At 42.8% G+C, this 14,118-nt stretch overlaps 32 non-coding genes across 32 annotated transcripts; all 32 read left to right on the top strand.

The window, feature by feature from the left end:
* Positions 1-139: 139 nt before the first annotated feature.
* trnav-cac (transfer RNA valine (anticodon CAC)) lies at positions 140-212 on the top strand. The gene has a single exon. It is a non-coding gene; the product is annotated as a tRNA-Val (tRNA).
* A 94-nt stretch (positions 213-306) lies between these two features.
* Positions 307-379, top strand: trnav-aac (transfer RNA valine (anticodon AAC)). Its single transcript has one exon. It is a non-coding gene; the product is annotated as a tRNA-Val (tRNA).
* A 450-nt stretch (positions 380-829) lies between these two features.
* Positions 830-902, top strand: trnav-cac (transfer RNA valine (anticodon CAC)). Its single transcript has one exon. It is a non-coding gene; the product is annotated as a tRNA-Val (tRNA).
* A 115-nt stretch (positions 903-1,017) lies between these two features.
* trnav-uac (transfer RNA valine (anticodon UAC)) lies at positions 1,018-1,090 on the top strand. Its single transcript has one exon. It is a non-coding gene; the product is annotated as a tRNA-Val (tRNA).
* A 406-nt stretch (positions 1,091-1,496) lies between these two features.
* trnav-aac (transfer RNA valine (anticodon AAC)) lies at positions 1,497-1,569 on the top strand. Its single transcript has one exon. It is a non-coding gene; the product is annotated as a tRNA-Val (tRNA).
* Positions 1,570-1,999: 430 nt separating this feature from the next.
* Positions 2,000-2,072, top strand: trnav-cac (transfer RNA valine (anticodon CAC)). Its single transcript has one exon. It is a non-coding gene; the product is annotated as a tRNA-Val (tRNA).
* Positions 2,073-2,166: 94 nt separating this feature from the next.
* On the top strand, positions 2,167-2,239 carry trnav-cac (transfer RNA valine (anticodon CAC)). The gene has a single exon. It is a non-coding gene; the product is annotated as a tRNA-Val (tRNA).
* Positions 2,240-2,645: 406 nt separating this feature from the next.
* On the top strand, positions 2,646-2,718 carry trnav-aac (transfer RNA valine (anticodon AAC)). The gene has a single exon. It is a non-coding gene; the product is annotated as a tRNA-Val (tRNA).
* Positions 2,719-3,131: 413 nt separating this feature from the next.
* On the top strand, positions 3,132-3,204 carry trnav-cac (transfer RNA valine (anticodon CAC)). Its single transcript has one exon. It is a non-coding gene; the product is annotated as a tRNA-Val (tRNA).
* A 115-nt stretch (positions 3,205-3,319) lies between these two features.
* trnav-aac (transfer RNA valine (anticodon AAC)) lies at positions 3,320-3,392 on the top strand. Its single transcript has one exon. It is a non-coding gene; the product is annotated as a tRNA-Val (tRNA).
* Positions 3,393-3,842: 450 nt separating this feature from the next.
* trnav-cac (transfer RNA valine (anticodon CAC)) lies at positions 3,843-3,915 on the top strand. The gene has a single exon. It is a non-coding gene; the product is annotated as a tRNA-Val (tRNA).
* Positions 3,916-4,130: 215 nt separating this feature from the next.
* Positions 4,131-4,203, top strand: trnav-aac (transfer RNA valine (anticodon AAC)). Its single transcript has one exon. It is a non-coding gene; the product is annotated as a tRNA-Val (tRNA).
* Positions 4,204-4,622: 419 nt separating this feature from the next.
* Positions 4,623-4,695, top strand: trnav-cac (transfer RNA valine (anticodon CAC)). Its single transcript has one exon. It is a non-coding gene; the product is annotated as a tRNA-Val (tRNA).
* A 115-nt stretch (positions 4,696-4,810) lies between these two features.
* On the top strand, positions 4,811-4,883 carry trnav-uac (transfer RNA valine (anticodon UAC)). Its single transcript has one exon. It is a non-coding gene; the product is annotated as a tRNA-Val (tRNA).
* A 217-nt stretch (positions 4,884-5,100) lies between these two features.
* On the top strand, positions 5,101-5,173 carry trnav-aac (transfer RNA valine (anticodon AAC)). Its single transcript has one exon. It is a non-coding gene; the product is annotated as a tRNA-Val (tRNA).
* A 115-nt stretch (positions 5,174-5,288) lies between these two features.
* On the top strand, positions 5,289-5,361 carry trnav-aac (transfer RNA valine (anticodon AAC)). The gene has a single exon. It is a non-coding gene; the product is annotated as a tRNA-Val (tRNA).
* A 430-nt stretch (positions 5,362-5,791) lies between these two features.
* On the top strand, positions 5,792-5,864 carry trnav-cac (transfer RNA valine (anticodon CAC)). The gene has a single exon. It is a non-coding gene; the product is annotated as a tRNA-Val (tRNA).
* A 1,927-nt stretch (positions 5,865-7,791) lies between these two features.
* Positions 7,792-7,864, top strand: trnav-aac (transfer RNA valine (anticodon AAC)). The gene has a single exon. It is a non-coding gene; the product is annotated as a tRNA-Val (tRNA).
* A 430-nt stretch (positions 7,865-8,294) lies between these two features.
* On the top strand, positions 8,295-8,367 carry trnav-cac (transfer RNA valine (anticodon CAC)). Its single transcript has one exon. It is a non-coding gene; the product is annotated as a tRNA-Val (tRNA).
* Positions 8,368-8,482: 115 nt separating this feature from the next.
* On the top strand, positions 8,483-8,555 carry trnav-uac (transfer RNA valine (anticodon UAC)). The gene has a single exon. It is a non-coding gene; the product is annotated as a tRNA-Val (tRNA).
* A 217-nt stretch (positions 8,556-8,772) lies between these two features.
* trnav-aac (transfer RNA valine (anticodon AAC)) lies at positions 8,773-8,845 on the top strand. The gene has a single exon. It is a non-coding gene; the product is annotated as a tRNA-Val (tRNA).
* A 304-nt stretch (positions 8,846-9,149) lies between these two features.
* Positions 9,150-9,222, top strand: trnav-aac (transfer RNA valine (anticodon AAC)). Its single transcript has one exon. It is a non-coding gene; the product is annotated as a tRNA-Val (tRNA).
* A 430-nt stretch (positions 9,223-9,652) lies between these two features.
* Positions 9,653-9,725, top strand: trnav-cac (transfer RNA valine (anticodon CAC)). The gene has a single exon. It is a non-coding gene; the product is annotated as a tRNA-Val (tRNA).
* Positions 9,726-9,840: 115 nt separating this feature from the next.
* On the top strand, positions 9,841-9,913 carry trnav-uac (transfer RNA valine (anticodon UAC)). The gene has a single exon. It is a non-coding gene; the product is annotated as a tRNA-Val (tRNA).
* A 217-nt stretch (positions 9,914-10,130) lies between these two features.
* trnav-aac (transfer RNA valine (anticodon AAC)) lies at positions 10,131-10,203 on the top strand. The gene has a single exon. It is a non-coding gene; the product is annotated as a tRNA-Val (tRNA).
* A 304-nt stretch (positions 10,204-10,507) lies between these two features.
* On the top strand, positions 10,508-10,580 carry trnav-aac (transfer RNA valine (anticodon AAC)). Its single transcript has one exon. It is a non-coding gene; the product is annotated as a tRNA-Val (tRNA).
* A 430-nt stretch (positions 10,581-11,010) lies between these two features.
* trnav-cac (transfer RNA valine (anticodon CAC)) lies at positions 11,011-11,083 on the top strand. The gene has a single exon. It is a non-coding gene; the product is annotated as a tRNA-Val (tRNA).
* Positions 11,084-11,189: 106 nt separating this feature from the next.
* Positions 11,190-11,262, top strand: trnav-uac (transfer RNA valine (anticodon UAC)). Its single transcript has one exon. It is a non-coding gene; the product is annotated as a tRNA-Val (tRNA).
* A 217-nt stretch (positions 11,263-11,479) lies between these two features.
* On the top strand, positions 11,480-11,552 carry trnav-uac (transfer RNA valine (anticodon UAC)). The gene has a single exon. It is a non-coding gene; the product is annotated as a tRNA-Val (tRNA).
* A 541-nt stretch (positions 11,553-12,093) lies between these two features.
* Positions 12,094-12,166, top strand: trnav-cac (transfer RNA valine (anticodon CAC)). The gene has a single exon. It is a non-coding gene; the product is annotated as a tRNA-Val (tRNA).
* Positions 12,167-12,469: 303 nt separating this feature from the next.
* Positions 12,470-12,542, top strand: trnav-aac (transfer RNA valine (anticodon AAC)). The gene has a single exon. It is a non-coding gene; the product is annotated as a tRNA-Val (tRNA).
* Positions 12,543-12,657: 115 nt separating this feature from the next.
* trnav-aac (transfer RNA valine (anticodon AAC)) lies at positions 12,658-12,730 on the top strand. The gene has a single exon. It is a non-coding gene; the product is annotated as a tRNA-Val (tRNA).
* Positions 12,731-14,118: the final 1,388 nt, after the last annotated feature.

Raw genomic sequence — 14,118 nt, 5'->3', positions numbered from 1 at the left:
ACCAATGTGGTACAGTTTTAAAAGGCTAAACATAGAGCCATCTTTCCTTTGGAAGGTCACTGCCGATTCTAACTTGATTTCGGTACGTCGTAACTGCAGACAACCATTGTGTGGGATTTCCTATTTGACTAATGAAGCGGATTCCATGGTGTAGCGGTTATCACGTCTGCTTCACACGCAGAAGGTCCAGGGTTCGACCCCCTGTGGAATCACTTTACCATGTGCTCGACGTGATGTGGAGCTGTTTAAGGCATTGCTGGATCCTGTACACCATAGTATTGGATTTATGACTTTCTCACCTGCGTTGGTTCCATGATGTAGTGGTTGTCATATCTGCTTAACACGCAGAAGGTCCAGGGTTCGACCCCCTGTGGAATCATTTTAGCACATATTATATGTGATGTTGAACCGTCAGTGCTACTTTTTACTTAATTTCAGACATTGCCTGTACACCATAGTATTGGATTTTTGACTTTTTGACTGCTTAACACGAAGAAGGTCCTTGTTTCAATCCCTAGTGGAATCACTTTACCATGTACTCGACGTGATGTGGAAAAGTCAGTGCTACTTTTAACTTAATTTAAGGCATTCCTAGCTCCTGTACACCATAGTATTGGATTTCTGACTTTCTCACCTGTGTTGATTCCATGATGTAGAGGTGATCATATCTGCTTAATACACAGAAGGTCCTGGGTTCAATCCCCAGTGGAATCATTTTAGCACATATTAGATGTGATGTGGAACCGTCAGTGCTACTTTTAACTTAATTTAAGGCATTGCTGGCTCCTGTACACCATAGTATTGGATTTATGACTTTCTGGCCTCTGTTGATTCCATGGTGTAGCGGTTATCACGTCTGCTTCACACGCAGAAGGTCCAGGGTTCGACCCCCTTTGGAATCACTTTACCATGTGCTCGATGTGATGTGGAGCTGTCAGTGCTGCTTTTAACTTAATTTAAGGCATTGTTGGCTCCTGTACACCATAGTATTGGATTTATGACATTCTCACCTGCGTTGATTCCATGATGTAGTGGTTATCATATCTGCTTTACACGCAGAAGGTCCTGGGTTCGATCCCCAGTGGAATCACTTAAAGCCACTAATCTGATTCGTTTTCCCTGGTACCTTCTAAAATGATATCATGTCTGCTTATCACATAGAAGGTCCTTGTTTCAATCCCCAGTGGAATCACTTTACCATGTACTCGACGTGATGTGGAGAAGTCAGTGCTATTTTTAACTTAATTTAAGGCATTGCTGGCTCCTGTACACCATAGTATTGGATTTATGACTTTCTGGCCTCCGTTGATTCCATGATGTAGTGGTCATCATATCTGGTTAGCACGCAGAAGGTCCTGGGTTCAATCCCCCAGTGGAGGCACTTTAGCACATAAGAGACGTGATGTGGAACAGTCAGTGTGACTTTTTACTTAATTTAAGGCATTGCTGGCTCCTGTACACCATAGTATTGGATTTATGACTTTCTGGCCTCTGTTGATTCCATGATGTAGTGGTTATCATATCTGCTTAACACGCAGAAGGTCCAGGGTTCGACCCCCTGTGGAATCACTTTAGCACATATTATATGTGATGTTGAGCCGTCAGTGCTACTTTTTACTTAATTTCAGACATTGCCTGTACACCATAGTATTGGATTTTTGACTTTTTGACTGCTTAACACGAAGAAGGTCCTTGTTTCAATCCCCAGTGGAATCACATGATCTATTTTGAGTTACTTAAATATTTCTGGGTAAAATGTTAACACCTGAGGCCACGCCCTGGCCAAACCATGTAATCAGACCTAATCAGACCCTAAATAATTTCAAAGAAAGCTACCCAAATGACATTAGTTTAAGCAGAACCAATGTGGTACAGTTTTAAAAGGCTAAACATAAAGCCATCTTTCCTTTGGAAGGTCACTGCCGATTCTAACTTGATTTCGGTACGTCGTAACTGCAGGAAACCATTGTGTGGGATTTCCTATTTGAGTAATGAAGAGGATTCCATGGTGTAGCGGTTATCACGTCTGCTTCACACGCAGAAGGTCCAGGGTTCGACCCCCTGTGGAATCACTTTACCATGTGCTCGACGTGATGTGGAGCTCTTTAAGGCATTGCTGGATCCTGTACACCATAGTATTGGATTTATGACTTTCTCACCTGCATTGATTCCATGATGTAGTGGTTGTCATATCTGCTTCACACGCAGAAGGTCCCGGGTTTGATCCCCAGTGGAATCACTTAAAGCCACTTCTCTGATTCGTTTTCCCCGGTACCTTCTAAAATGATATCATGTCTGCTTTTCACATAGAAGGTCCTTGTTTCAATCCCCAGTGGAATCACTTTACCATGTACTCGACGTGATGTGGAGAAGTCAGTGCTATTTTTAACTTAATTTAAGGCATTGCTGGCTCCTGTACACCATAGTATTGGATTTATGACTTTCTGGCCTCCGTTGATTCCATGATGTAGTGGTCATCATATCTGGTTAACACGCAGAAGGTCCTGGGTTCAATCCCCCAGTGGAGGCACTTTAGCACATAAGAGACGTGATGTGGAACAGTCAGTGCGCCTTTTTACTTAATTTAAGGCATTGCTGGCTCCTGTACACCATAGTATTGGATTTATGACTTTCTGGCCTCCGTTGATTCCATGATGTAGTGGTTATCATATCTGCTTAACACGCAGAAGGTCCAGGGTTCGACCCCCTGTGGAATCACTTTAGCACATATTAGATGTGATGTTGAACCGTCAGTGCTACTTTTTACTTAATTTAAGACATTGCCCATAGTATTGGATTTTTGACTTTTTGACTGCTTAACACGTAGAAGGTCCTTGTTTCAATCCCCAGTGGAATCAGATGATCTGTTTTGAGTTACTTAAATATTTCTGGGTAAAATGTTGACACCTGAGGCCACGCCCTGGCCAAACCATGTAATCAGACCCTAAATAATTTCAAAGAAAGCTACCCAAATGACATTAGTTTAAGCATAACCAATGTGGTACAGTTTTAAAAGGCTAAACATAAAGCCATCTTTCCTTTGGAAGGTCACTGCCAATTCTAACTTGATTTCGGTACGTCGTAACTGCAGAAAACCATTGTGTGGGATTTCCTGTTTGACTAATGAAGAGGACTCCATGGTCTAGCGGTTATCACGTCTGCTTCACACGTAGAAGGTCCAGGGTTCGACCCCCTGTGGAATCGCTTTGCCATGTGCTTGACGTGATGTGGAGCTGTCAGTGCTGCTTTTAACTTAATTTAAGGCATTGCTGGATCCTGTACACCATAGTATTGGATTTATGACTTTCTCACCTGCGTTGGTTCCATGATGTAGTGGTTATCATATCTGCTTAACACGCAGAAGGTCCAGGGTTCGACCCCCTGTGGAATCATTTTAGCACATATTATATGTGATGTTGAACCGTCAGTGCTACTTTTTACTTAATTTCAGACATTGCCTGTACACCATAGTATTGGATTTTTGACTTTTTGACTGCTTAACACGAAGAAGGTCCTTGTTTCAATCCCTAGTGGAATCACTTTACCATGTACTCGACGTGATGTGGAAAAGTCAGTGCTACTTTTAACTTAATTTAAGGCATTCCTAGCTCCTGTACACCATAGTATTGGATTTCTGACTTTCTCACCTGTGTTGATTCCATGATGTAGAGGTGATCATATCTGCTTAATACACAGAAGGTCCTGGGTTCAATCCCCAGTGGAATCATTTTAGCACATATTAGATGTGATGTGGAACCGTCAGTGCTACTTTTAACTTAATTTAAGGCATTGCTGGATCCTGTACACCATAGTATTGGATTTATGACTTTCTCACCTGCGTTGGTTCCATGATGTAGTGGTTGTCATATCTTCTTCACACGCAGAAGGTCCTGGGTTCGATCCCCAGTGGAATCACTTAAAGCCACTTCTCTGATTCGTTTTCCCCGGTACCTTCTAAAATGATATCATGTCTGCTTATCACATAGAAGGTCCTTGTTTCAATCCCCAGTGGAATCACTTTACCATAATAGACGTGATGTGGAACCGTCAGTGCTACTTTTAACTTAATTTAAGGCATTGCTGGCTCCTGTACACCATAGTATTGGAATTATGACTTTCTGGCCTCCGTTGATTCCATGATGTAGTGGTTATCATATCTGCTTAACACGCAGAAGGTCCAGGGTTCGACCCCCTGTGGAATCACTTTAGCACATATTAGATGTGATGTTGAACCGTCAGTGCTACTTTTTACTTAATTTGAGACATTGCCTATACACCATAGTATTGGATTTTTGACTTTTTGACTGCTTAACACGTAGAAGGTCCTTGTTTCAATCCCCAGTGGAATCAGATGATCTATTTTGAGTTTTTAACAATTTCTGGGTAAAATGTTGACACCTGAGGCCACGCCCTGGCCAAACCATGTAATCAGACACTAAATAATTTCAAAGAAAGCTACCCAAATGACATTAGTTTAAGCAGAACCAATGTGGTACAGTTTTAAAAGGCTAAACATAAAGCCATCTTTCCTTTGGAAGGTCACTGCCGATTCTAACTTGATTTCGGTACGTCGTAACTGCAGGAAACCATTGTGTGGGATTTCCTATTTGACTAATGAAGAGGATTCCATGGTGTAGCGGTTATCACGTCTGCTTCACACGTAGAAGGTCCAGGGTTCGACCCCCTGTGGAATCACTTTACCATGTGCTTGACGTGATGTGGAGCTGTCAGTGCTGCTTTTAACTTAATTTAAGGCATTGCTGGCTCCTGTTCACCATAGTATTGGATTTATGACTTTCTCACCTGTGTTGATTCCATGATGTAGTGGTTGTCATATCTGCTTTACATGTAGAAGGTCCTGGGTTCGATCCCCAGTGGAATCACTTAAAGCCACTTCTCTGATTCGTTTTCCCCGGTACCTTCTAAAATGATATCATCTCTGCTTATCACATAGAAGGTCCTTGTTTCAATCCCCAGTGGAATCACTTTACCATGTACTCGACGTGATGTGGAGAAGTCAGTGCTTCTGTTAACTTAATTTAAGGCATTGCTAGCTCCTGTACACCATAGTATTGGATTTCTGACTTTCTGGCCTCCGTTGATTCCATGATGTAGAGGTGATCATATCTGCTTAACACACAGAAGGTCCTGGGTTCAATCCCCAGTGGAATCACTTTAGCACATATGAGAGGTGATGTGGAACAGTCAGTGCGACTTTTTACTTAATTTAAGGCATTGCTGGCTCCTGTACACCATAGTATTGGATTTATGACTTTCTGGCCTCCGTTGATTCCATGGTGTAGTGGTTATCATATCTGCTTAACACGCAGATGGTCCAGGGTTCGACCCCCTGTGGAATCACTTTAGCACATATTAGATGTGATGTTGAACCGTCAGTGCTACTTTTTACTTAATTTCAGACATTGCCTGTTCACCATAGTATTGGATTTTTGACTTTTTGACTGCTTAACACGTAGAAGGTCCTTGTTTCAATCCCCAGTGGAATCAGATGATCTATTTTGAGTTACTTAAATATTTCTGGGTAAAATGTTGACACCTGAGGCCACGCCCTGGCCAAACCATGTAATCAGACCTCATCAGACCCTAAATAATTTCAAAGAAAGCTACCCAAATGACATTAGTTTAAGCAGAACCAATGTGGTACAGTTTTAAAAGGCTAAACATAAAGCCATCTTTCCTTTGGAAGGTCACTGCCGATTCTAACTTGATTTCGGTACGTCGTAACTGTAGGAAACCATTGTGTGGGATTTCCTATTTGACTAATGAAGAGGATTCCATGGTGTAGCGGTTATCACGTCTGCTTCACACGCAGAAGGTCCAGGGGTCGACCCCCTGTGGAATCACTTAACCATGTGCTTGACGTGATGTGGAGCTGTCAGTGCTGCTTTTAACTTAATTTAAGGCATTGCTGGCTCCTGTTCACCATACTATTGGATTTATGACTTTCTCACCTGCGTTGATTCCATGATCAGAATCAGAATCAGAAGAGCTTTATTGACCAGGTACAGTTTAGAACAATACGAGGAATTTGACTAGGTAGTTGCAGTGAAAGGAGACACATCAACACACCGGAGCAGCCATTTGCGGCGCCCACATATTTAGGTGAAAAAAAGGGATCAATAACAGGAGGAGAGGAGGGGTGAGGGGAAAAAAACTGCCAGTTTGAAACTGATTTCCCTAAACAGAGAAAGCAGTGTGAAACCAGGAAAAAAACCGCCTCTGCAAACATAAATGTAAGCATGACACAGTCAAACAACTCGAGACAAGGCATGTAGGAAGGGTTGGGTGGGAGGTTGGCTGGGGGAGGGGGTCAGGTGGGAAGAACAACAGGAGTCCAGCCGTTTGGGGACATGGGCGTGCTGCCAGTCGGCGCTGCAACCACGCCTCCATGCAGCTGCGGATGGGAGGTGGGGAAAGATGGCCGACGAGGCATTTGAAGTTGAAGACCTGTAGCTGCGTTACTGACAACCAGATGACGTGTGGAAAAGTAGAGCATCAACAGTTCCAGGAGGAATGTAGGGAAGGAGCGGGGGGAGGGAGTGGGGGGTAAGAGCCGCCGTCTGCAGAAACTTCCTGGTGATAAGAGTTGAGACAACCTTGGCTTTAGCCTTGGCAGCTGGGGAGCCGAAAGGGAGATAAGCAATGTGATTTGATACAGGCTATGTTAATTTCCAATAGCCTTCTGTCCTGGGTCTCTCTGCTGTAATCCAATGAGTGGCCTAGTTTCCACTTCCAAGCCGGGTCTCGAACTTCTCCCAGTTGTTATCCATAACGCGTAGACGATCCAAAAGCAGCTCTTGCTTGCTTTTGATATCGATCAACACATGAGTCTGAGTGTTCAGAGCCCTGCTACATCCTTCAGAAATCACTGGCAGCTTTTCCAAAACAGTCGCCAGCGTAGTACGGACTTTTCGATAGATTAGGAAGCCACCAGCTCCGATCAGCAGCATGCCTACTATCATTATTCCAATCATGTAGATGTCCTCCACGTCTTCCACGGAAAGGATGGACAGACACACAACTCGCCACTTGTTCCAAGGGTCAAGTGTGTATCCAGCCGCAAACGTCCCGCTTGGACATGCGGGGTCACCACCGCTGGTTCTTTGCGTCGAAAAAATCTGATCGATAGCAGTGAGAGACCAACTAATTAATTCCATTATTCCGGTTTTGGATGAGTTGCAGAGAGAGGCTGTTGTTAGTTTCACAAGACCTGACAAAGCAGCAGCTAGGAGAGAGATAAGACGGAAGGGAGGGAGAAACAGAGAGTGCGACTGACCTCGTCGAGAGAAGCAAGAAGTGTATGTAGTGGTTATCATATCTGCTTTACATGTAGAAGGTCCTGGGTTCGATCCCCAGTGGACTCACTTAAAGCCACTTCTCTGATTCGTTTTCCCCGGTACCTTCTAAAATGATATCATGTCTGCTTTTCACATAGAAGGTCCTTGTTTCAATCCCCAGTGGAATCACTTTACCATGTACTCGACGTGATGTGGAGAAGTCAGTGCTACTGTTAACTTAATTTAAGGCATTGCTGGCTCCTGTACACCATAGTATTGGATTTATGACTTTCTGGCCTCCGTTGATTCCATGATGTAGTGGTCATCATATCTGCTTAACACGCAGAAGGTGCTGGGTTCAATCCCCCAGTGGAGGCACTTCAGCACATATGAGATGTGACGTGGAAAAGTCAGTGCGACTTTTTACTTAATTTAAGGCATTGCTGGCTCCTGTACACCATAGTATTGGATTTATGACTTTCTGGCCTCAGTTGATTCCATGATGTAGTGGTTATCATAAATGCTTAACACGCAGAAGGTCCAGGGTTCGACCCCCTGTGGAATCACTTTAGCACATATTAGATTTGATGTTGAACCGTCAGTGCTACTTTTTACTTAATTTCAGACATTGCCTGTTCACCATAGTATTGGATTTTTGACTTTTTGACTGCTTAACACGTAGAAGGTCCTTGTTTCAATCCCCAGTGGAATCAGATGATCTATTTTGAGTTACTTAAATATTTCTGGGTAAAATGTTGACACCTGAGGCCACGCCCTGGCCAAACCATGTAATCAGACCTAATCAGACCCTAAATAATTTCAAAGAAAGCTACCCAAATGACATTAGTTTAGGCAGAACCAATGTGGTACAGTTTTAAAAGGCTAAACATAAAGCCATCTTTCCTTTGGAAGGTCACTGCCGATTCTAACTTGATTTCGGTACGTCGTAACTGCAGGAAACCATTGTGTGGGATTTCCTATTTGACTAATGAAGAGGATTCCATCGTGTAGCGGTTATCACGTCTGCTTCACACGCAGAAGGTCCAGGGTTCGACCCCCTGTGGAATCACTTTACCATGTGTTCGACGTGATGTGGAGCTGTCAGTGCTGCTTTTAATTTAATTTAAGGCATTGCTGGCTCCTGTTCACCATAGTATTGGATTTATAACTTTCTCACCTGCGTTGATTCCATGATGTAGTGGTTATCATATCTGCTTTACATGTAGAAGGTCCTGGGATCGATCCCCAGTGGAATCACTTAAAGCCACTTCTCTGATTCGTTTTCCCCGGTACCTTCTAAAATGATATCATGTCTGCTTTTCACATAGAAGGTCCTTGTTTCAATCCCCAGTGGAATCACTTTACCATGTACTCGACGTGATGTGGAGAAGTCAGTGCTACTGTTAACTTAATTTAAGGCATTGCTAGCTCCTGTACACCATAGTATTGGATTTCTGACTTTCTCACCTGTGTAGATTCCATGATGTAGAGGTGATCATATCTGCTTAACACACAGAAGGTCCTGGGTTCAATCCCCAGTGGAATCACTTTAGCACATATTAGACGTGATGTGGAACCGTCAGTGCTACTTTTAACTTAATTTAAGGCATTGCTGGCTCCTGTACACCATAGTATTGGATTTATGACTTTTTGGCCTCCGTTGATTCCATGATGTAGTGGTCATCATATCTGCTTAACACGCAGAAGGTGCTGGGTCCAATCCCCCAGTGGAGGCACTTTAGCACATATGAGACGTGATGTGGAACAGTCAGTGCGACTTTTTACTTAATTTAAGGCATTGCTGGCTCCTGTACACCATAGTATTGGATTTATGACTTTCTGGACTCCGTTGATTCCATGGTGTAGTGGTTATCATACCTGCTTAACACGCAGAAGGTCCAGGGTTCGACCCCCTGTGGAATCACTTTAGCACATATTAGATGTGATGTTGAAACATCAGTGCTACTTTTTACTTAATTTCAGACATTGCCTGTTCACCATAGTATTGGATTTTTGACTTTTTGACTGCTTAACACGTAGAAGGTCCTTGTTTCAATCCCCAGTGGAATCAGATGATCTATTTTGAGTTACTTAAATATTTCTGGGTAAAATGTTGACACCTGAGGCTACGCCCTGGCCAAACCATGTAATCAGACCTAATCAGACCCTAAATAATTTCAAAGAAAGCTACCCAAATGACATTAGTTTAAGCAGAACCAATGTGGTACAGTTTTAAAAGGCTAAACATAAAGCCATCTTTCCTTTGGAAGGTCACTGCCGATTCTAACTTGATTTCGGTACGTCGTAACTGCAGGAAACCATTGTGTGGGATTTCCTATTTGACTAATGAAGAGGATTCCATCGTGTAGCGGTTATCACGTCTGCTTCACACGCAGAAGGTCCAGGGTTCGACCCCCTGTGGAATCACTTTACCATGTGTTCGACGTGATGTGGAGCTGTCAGTGCTGCTTTTAATTTAATTTAAGGCATTGCTGGCTCCTGTTCACCATAGTATTGGATTTATAACTTTCTCACCTGCGTTGATTCCATGATGTAGTGGTTATCATATCTGCTTTACATGTAGAAGGTCCTGGGATCGATCCCCAGTGGAATCACTTAAAGCCACTTCTCTGATTCGTTTTCCCCGGTACCTTCTAAAATGATATCATGTCTGCTTTTCACATAGAAGGTCCTTGTTTCAATCCCCAGTGGAATCACTTTACCATGTACTCGACGTGATGTGGAGAAGTCAGTGCTACTGTTAACTTAATTTAAGGCATTGCTAGCTCCTGTACACCATAGTATTGGATTTCTGACTTTCTCACCTGTGTAGATTCCATGATGTAGAGGTGATCATATCTGCTTAACACACAGAAGGTCCTGGGTTCAATCCCCAGTGGAATCACTTTAGCACATATTAGACGTGATGTGGAACCGTCAGTGCTACTTTTAACTTAATTTAAGGCATTGCTGGCTCCTGTACACCATAGTATTGGATTTATGACTTTTTGGCCTCCGTTGATTCCATGATGTAGTGGTCATCATATCTGCTTAACACGCAGAAGGTGCTGGGTCCAATCCCCCAGTGGAGGCACTTTAGCACATATGAGACGTGATGTGGAACAGTCAGTGCGACTTTTTACTTAATTTAAGGCATTGCTGGCTCCTGTACACCATAGTATTGGATTTATGACTTTCTGGACTCCGTTGATTCCATGGTGTAGTGGTTATCATACCTGCTTAACACGCAGAAGGTCCAGGGTTCGACCCCCTGTGGAATCACTTTAGCACATATTAGATGTGATGTTGAAACATCAGTGCTACTTTTTACTTAATTTCAGACATTGCCTGTTCACCATAGTATTGGATTTTTGACTTTTTGACTGCTTAACACGTAGAAGGTCCTTGTTTCAATCCCCAGTGGAATCAGATGATCTATTTTGAGTTACTTAAATATTTCTGGGTAAAATGTTGACACCTGAGGCTACGCCCTGGCCAAACCATGTAATCAGACCTAATCAGACCCTAAATAATTTCAAAGAAAGCTACCCAAATGACATTAGTTTAAGCAGAACCAATGTGGTACAGTTTTAAAAGGCTAAACATAAAGCCATCTTTCCTTTGGAAGGTCACTGCCGATTCTAACTTGATTTCGGTACGTCGTAACTGCAGAAAACCATTGTGTGCGATTTCCTATTTGACTAATGAAGAGGATTCCATGGTGTAGCAGTTATCACGTCTGCTTCACACGCAGAAGGTCCAGGGTTCGACCCCCTGTGGAATCGCTTTACCATGTGCTCGATGTGATGTGGAGCTGCTTTTAACTTAATTTAAGACATTGTTGGCTCCTGTACACCATAGTATTGAATTTATGACTTTCTCACCTGCGTAGATTCCATGATGTAGTGGTTATCATATCTGCTTTACACGCAGAAGGTCCTGGGTTCGATCCCCAGTGGAATCATTTAAAGCTACTGCTCTGGTTTGTTTTCCCTGGCACCTTCTAAAATGTTACCATGTCTGCGTAACACATAGAAAGTCCTTGTTTCAATCCCCAGTGAAATCCCTTTAGCACATATTAGACGCGATGTGGAACCGTCGGTGCTGCTTTTAACTTAATTTAAGGCATTGCTGGCTCCTGTACACCATAGTATTGGATTTATGACTTTCTGGCCTCCGTTGATTCCATGATGTAGTGGTTATCATATCTGCTTTACACGCAGAAGGTCCTGGGTTCGATCCCTAGTGGAATCATTTAACGCTACTTCTCTGATTTGTTTTCCCTGGTACCTTCTAAAATGATATCATGTCTGCTTATCACATAGAAGGTCCTTGTTTCAATCCCCAGTGGAATCACTTTACCATAATAGCCGTGATGTGGAACCGTCAGTGCTATTTTTAACTTAATTTAAGGCATTGCTGGCTCCTGTACACCATAGTATTGGATTTATGACTTTCTGGCCTCCGTTGATTCCATGATGTAGTGGTCATCATATCTGGTTAACACGCAGAAGGTCCTGGGTTCAATCCCTAAGTGGAGGCACTTTAGCACATATGAGACGTGATGTGGAACAGTCAGTGCGACTTTTTACTTAATTTAAGGCATTGCTGGCTCCTGTACACCAGAGTATTGGATTTATGACTTGCTGGCCTCCGTTGATTCCATGATGTAGTGGTTATCATATCTGCTTAACACGCAGAAGGTGTTAAGGTCACTGCCGATTCTAACTTGATTTCGGTACGTCGTAACTGCAGAAAACCATTGTGTGGGATTTTCTATTTGACTAATGAAGAGGATTCCATGGTGTAGCGGTTATCACGTCTGCTTCACACGCAGAAGGTCCAGGGTTCGATCCCCTGTAAAATCACTTTACCATGTGCTCAACGTGATGTGGAGCTGTCAGTGCTGCTTTTAACATAATTTAAGGCATTCCTAGCTCCTGTACACCATAGTATTGGATTTCTGACTTTCTTAGCTGTGTTGATTCCATGATGTAGAGGTGATCATATCTGCTTAACACACAGAAGGTCCTGGGTTCAATCCCCAGTGGAATGACTTTAGCACATATTAGAAGTGATGTGGAACCGTCAGTGCTACTTTTAACTTAATTTAAGGCATTGCTGGCTCCTGTACACCATAGTATTGGATTTATGACTTCCTGGCCTCCGTTGATTCCATGATGTAGTAGTTATCATATCTGCTTAACACGCAGGAGGTCCTGGGTTCAATCCCCAGTGGAGTCACTTTAGCACATATGAGACGTGATGTGGAACCGTCGGTGCTGCTTTTAACTTAATTTAAGGCATTGCTGGCTCCTGTACACCATAGTATTGGATTTATGACATTTTTACCTGTGTTGATTTCATGATGTAGCGGTTATCATATCTGCTTAACACGCAGAAGGTCCTGGATTCAATCCCCAGTGGAATCACTTAAAGCCACTGCTCTGGTTCCTTTTCCCCGGCACCTTCTAAAATGTTAAAGTTTTGTGTGGGATTTCCTATTTAACTAAAGAAAAGGATTCAATGGTGCAGCGGCCTTTATTCCCCCCTCCCCAAGTCAGGATCCATGTTCTACAACTACAAGAGAACATATTCTTTAGTTCTCCTTGCAGTTGTAGATGCAAATTATTGTTTCAGGGTGATTGATGTCGGGGGTTATGGGAGAACAAGTGATGGAGAGATCCTCACCAACTCCATGTTTGGTCAGGCCCTCCCGGCCAGCACTCTTCCCCCTGCCTGCAGACCACACACTGCCAGGAGCAGACCACCATGGGCCACAACCACACATGTTTGTTGCTGATGAGGCATCATGAGGCCATTTCCTGGGCACAACATCCCAAGAGAGAGGAGGATTTTCATTTACCGTATGTCCCGGGCTCGTATGGTGGTGGAAGACGCCTTTGGCATCCTCTCCTCTCAGTGGAGAATGTACAGGCGTGCCATGGAGGTCAATGAAGATGCTGCAGAGAAATGTGTGAAGGCCACCTGTGTTCTGCACAACTTCCTGCGACACACATGTACCACAGCCAGGGGGAACAATCTGACTGCTGAGGTGGAGCCACTGCCAGGACTGGGGAGAGTTGCCGCCAACTTCTCTGGACGAGAGATCTTTGCAGCATACTTCTCCGCAGAGGGAGCTGTACCGTGGCAAGACAGCAGGCTGTGATAGTGCACTAGCACACGCAAAACGGCTCTTTTAAGAGCCAACCACATACGTCTATAGAGCATACTTCCTACTGCATTAACATGTGTATAATAAATATGTAAGAATGGGGGGAGAAACATATGTCATCTTCATTTTTAACCAGATATAAACAATCCATGAAACCTCACCTCTGAAATTCAGTTAAGACATTAAAGGTCTCACAGAGACTAAAGGAAACTCTAAATTCCTTTATGAACATTATATATAACCTTGATCTGGAGTACACATAGATGTTTAGATGCATTGGTAAAAATTACAAAGAAAGCAGAAGTAAACTTGAAAATCTGTTTTTACTCAACAATTCTTAAAGAAAACTATTTACATTAACATTATAATACCTCGATTTTAAACAAACTATTTACATTAACTTTACAATGTGGTTCCTACCATGCAAAGAGTGCCACTCTAAATTTCATTGATGAAATAGTATAATATTAATATTATGTGCATGTATGTGTGTACGTATGTACACACATACATTTACAGACTGTATATAAAAAAATTGTGCAGAATTTATAATGAATGTATATTGTCAAAATAGTAACATAAGTTAAATATTTTGTGTGTGTGATATTATGTAGAAAACCTGGTTTTGTTTTGTTGTGATGGGGA

Source organism: Gouania willdenowi, chromosome 22 (genome assembly GCF_900634775.1).
Source record: "Gouania willdenowi chromosome 22, fGouWil2.1, whole genome shotgun sequence".
NCBI classification, from domain to species: Eukaryota; Metazoa; Chordata; class Actinopteri; order Blenniiformes; family Gobiesocidae; genus Gouania; species Gouania willdenowi.
The sequence above is the reverse complement of the archived record's forward strand: the minus strand, read 5'-3'. Positions and strand labels throughout refer to the sequence as shown.